The 4,859-nt window shown below is 32.5% G+C and overlaps 1 non-coding gene across 1 annotated transcript; it reads right to left on the bottom strand.

Moving 5' to 3' along the window:
• Positions 1 to 2,551: 2,551 nt before the first annotated feature.
• Positions 2,552 to 2,624, bottom strand: Trnak-cuu. Its single transcript has one exon. It is a non-coding gene; the product is annotated as a tRNA-Lys (tRNA).
• Positions 2,625 to 4,859: the final 2,235 nt, after the last annotated feature.

Here is a 4,859-nt window from a genome sequence, read left to right as displayed (position 1 = left end):
TCTTGACATTGTCATCTGATCCGTTAGCCGGCTCCTAAACGCGATCACGTATTCGCATAATGTGGAAAATTTTTGGGCCATAATTCGTTAAGAACTTACATTTTTACGATCGGGACGAATAAGAATTCTCGACCGCCACAGCGTCGGTTATGCCTTATTAGTGGAGTTTGGCGATTAAAATTATACAATTTCATATTGAGTATCGTATGTTTTATTGAAGTTGAGATAATTAATCGACAATTACGATGCTGGACGTTATAATACGAGACATACCGCTGTGAGCGCCGGCCGCCGCGGCTGCATAGGACCCGAATGTCGCTTATAAATCGCCGGCGCTGCTCCCCGCAGGCCGTTCCGGATAAATATTGACATTTATGCACATATTGCTCCATATACGTTTTTTATGATTGTAAAATATGAAGATAGAACAGAACGTTTGTCCGGCTTTTTAAAGTCCGAGCGCTCTTAAGTAGCTATAAAAATTTGCATAATTGAATGTTTCTCGTTGTAAATACATATTATTTGGGCGTATAATATGTTCGGAACGTCTTTCTTTATGTCGCTTAATCAATAGTTAATACGTAAAAGGTACACTAATAAAAATTCAATTCCAAAATATGTGTAGGAGATAAGTAATAGCGAATAAAGCGAGGTCCAACTGAATGTTGTTGTAATAATTGTTTATAAAACTTTGAGTACGAATGTAAGCAGCGAACGCAGTGGGCGGCATGTGGCGACAGCGACACGTCGATCTGATAATATGGCCACTAGACAACATCCACCACTTATCTACAGACGTGAAATCAATTGAGCTCGCGGAATTATCGCATTACGATACCCGAGCTATGCCTAATTGGACATTTCCTTGCATGTTCTTCTTCAAATTTAATCCACTTCGCATCTTAAGCTCGACTGCACTTTCCACGAAGCTATTTTTATCCAGAAATATGCTTAATGTCAACCGTATGGAAACATTTTAGTGTCGCGCCTATAAAATGACGCGACGTAGAATAACAACAGATATATAAAGGTCTTTATAACACAATTAATCACCATTTTACTGAAGCTGAATATTCTTTTTATTGCTTGTCTATTTACGACTATAATACTATAGCTGTAAGATATGCTTTCGTGTCATAATATGCTATTTCATCCGGTAGCAGGAAATGCCGCTGCGGCGTCGTGTCAACAAAAAAAAATCTAAAAGCACGCATTATGTTGTTAACTGCGATTTAACTCATTTCATATTTAAAATGACTTTTGTTGTGAGACGCCACTTAATTTTATCACGTTATTTATGAGGTTAGATTTACGAACATTGCAGTTGTTAACAGCTTAGTAAGTTTTATATTAATAAACTTGAATGTACCTATTACCTATTGCTAGCTTGCTATGATTTTAATAGTCTTTAGTGGTGCGTTCTATTTTATTATAACTAAGAACACAAGCATTAATATTTATGGTACATTTAACGTTATCTTTCATAACGTCTAAGCGACGTTTGAAATATTGGCCAGTGTTTATTAATGTTGTCCTATGAAAATCATAAATACACCAATATCAATTTTAATCACTAATGTCATATTTTAACACATTCATAATACATTTATAATAATTGTGCAAGGCTTAGTTTTCATAAATAATATAATACTCAAAATGATCTCTAAAAGTTACTCTTTGCGGCGTTTGTATACCACACCAACGGTGAACGAATTTTTAAAAACGGTTCAGTAGTTTCTAAGATTAGCGCGTTCAAACAAACTAGTTACTATATTAGTACTAGTAGTTTTAGCTTTATATTATTATTTATTACTAAAGATATTATAGAAACGTGTCTGACTGTACCCGTGTTATATAAGGTGTTTTTAAGTCCCTCTTATTATGATGAAACAAGTGATTTCACGATGTTTACATGCTGAATTGTCAATGTTACAGTGGTTTCCAGTGTGCGCATTAAAAATGTATAAGTCGACCTCTTTTAATATTTATAGATGAACTAACTCAAAAAAAGATCAGAAATTATACGTGGCCTTAACAACTCGCCTTATGGATTGATATTGAAAATAAAGACAATGGTTTTAAATCGCCTAGAATATTGGACATACCATTGCGATTTTACACGCTTTTTATTAGCTTCACCTGTATGTTTGTATGTTTGTTTGTATGTTTGTTTGTATGTTTGTTTGTATGTTTGTTTGTATGTTTGTTTGTTTGTAACCGACTTCTTTGGGGGCGATTTTGACCCACTTTAAACGGCCAGATTTCGTTCAAACTTTGTAGATTTATTGAGGACCGATGACAATACACTAATTTGATAAAATTATTCCATTTTTCAATTTGCAAAATATGATTTTTGTTAAAGCGTGTTTTTTAGTTTTTTTTAACTATTATTATTGTCACTTTAAATTTTTTGGGCGTGGAGGATAACTAATATTTATATTTATTAAATTGAATATGTGTGTTGATGATTGTGCATAAGTATAATAATATAATCATTTAATTTAAATGAATGAATAAATAAAATTAATGAACGATAACACAAAAGTATTGACGCCCAACGTGGGGCTCGAACCCACGACCCTGAGATTAAGAGTCTCATGCTCTACCGACTGAGCTAGCCGGGCTTGATAACAGCATCTCAAAGTGCGATTTAGTTCAAAAATACTTTAAGAAGGCAGTATTTAATAGCGTCAAACGATTAAATATACAAATAATATTGTGTAATAAATACAAATGTGTTGTAAGTATAAATAAACTTATACTAGTTCCATCTGGAAGAATCTTTAGATATTTTACATATAAGATATATCCGTCAAAACAATGTTATTTTTAAAACCATTTACACCATGTTTAAAATTGGAATAGGCGATTAATAAAGCTACCTACATAAACACCTAATACATTAGATAAACGCAAAATGAAATGTAAAAGTAATGACTAACATTTAAAATCTTAAAACTTCGTTATAATATGAGAGTTCGGCACAGGTTTTCACTTTCATTTCTTTTCACGACCGATATTTTTACAAATTTAGACGTATCTTAGACGACCCGACGACGAGTAGACCATCCTTCTAAAAACTATTACTGAAATTCATTAAACCAGTTATACCGGCTTACAAAGTTTTAAGTAAAATTAATTATTATGGTAGAAGTCAAGAAATTGTACACATAAATAAGTATCTATACTAATAATTTATAGAAGCTGAAGAGTTCGTTCGATTGTTGTTTTCATGAACTACTGGATTGATTTCAAACATTCTTTCTTCCTCGTATCTCTGAGTGCTCAAGGTGTATGCCGATGTCTGATGAAGTTCACTGCACAAACAATTACATTTGCCATTTGTTATTTACAATCAATCAAATTATAAAATATAGCTGGGTATATACGTATAACCTATATATGATGTTTTTTTACCGAAAAATATATGGTATTTGAAAGTAAATTTTGTCGTGTAACATTATTTTTCCCAAAAACAGTTTTTTTTATAGCCAAGCAAACTAATATAAATATGAAAACCTATTCGAAACATCAGCACTGCCCTAGCATTTGAATTGAACAGTTCAATAATAAGAAGGATCTTAATGATGATATATCATATTGTTTTAAAATTAACTAATTCAAGGTGTCTCTATAAATTAATCTCGCTGCTGTCAGAATACAGTGAAACGGCAATTAAATGGTCGAACGAAATTACCACACAATGTGCCCTGTATATCATGAGATGACATCTGTCTGCCACGCTGCTACCCTGGCAGACCACTCATCATACACTGCTTAATATAGCTTACTCAGGATAGTATCTATAATTTCGTTTTATATCCTAATCCCCTCTTGAAATAAGAACGATAGCTGGACGATATCATTCTTATTTTTTATATTCTAATGTTTATAAAAAAAATTCATGCCACAAAATAAAAAGGACATACAATTAAACGTTAGTTTGTTTGTGAAACGACATTGCATTAACTCAAATGTATGGTCTGATACATTACTTTTAATAAATTACAATTTATTCAGTAGTTTATATTACTCACTAAAATTTAGGTACATTTCTTATATATAGGAGGTCTTAACTCATTGAATAAAACGATGTATTCCTAATTTGTTGATATTATCATTCACAAAAAAATATATGTATATTGTCTTCTACATTAAACTTACTTTAAAATAATTCGTATTACACGCTTCCCAAATTGTTTGAAAACGAAACAAATAAACCGCATGATTCGTATTATTTACAAATTATACTCACGTGTCTGGAAAAATTTTTGGTTTTTACTCTGTGTTTATCTGCCACCGTCCTCTGAACACGCGAAGCGTTACCACGGCGCTTATGAAGCCGCGACGGGAATTTATTTAATGAGCCCTGCGATAACTTATACACTACACGTTCATTTACACTTTTTGGACTTTCATTCAATCCCCCTCGTTTGTTATAAAAAGTGTTAAATTAATTAGAGTTAGAATGCATACGCAGTGATGTACGACTTGGTGAAGATTTATTACGTACATACACTTGAATTATGTTCATATTTCTATTTTATTGCTCTATAACTCCCCGGTAGCCTATTAAGAGATTTGTTTGTTTTCAAAACGATATAATAAAAACCCGTTCCCGTTTATTAAGATATTCTTTTAAATGGAATAGCTAAAAATACAAAGACAGATTTCACTTTTAATGTATTCAACACGGTGCTCGGACTTCAAAATAGTCCTCGTAATATGCCTCAGGAGGACAGAAATCTTTATGGAAATACCTTTTATCACAACGGATACAGATTCATAATAAAATGATGCCCATGCATTTGTAAAATAATGGCGTGATATTATTTTCACGTTCTCACGTGGCATGCAAC

This window comes from Zerene cesonia, chromosome 1 (genome assembly GCF_012273895.1).
Source record: "Zerene cesonia ecotype Mississippi chromosome 1, Zerene_cesonia_1.1, whole genome shotgun sequence".
Lineage (NCBI taxonomy): Eukaryota > Metazoa > Arthropoda > Insecta > Lepidoptera > Pieridae > Zerene > Zerene cesonia.
This window is presented reverse-complemented; position numbering and strand designations above follow the sequence as displayed.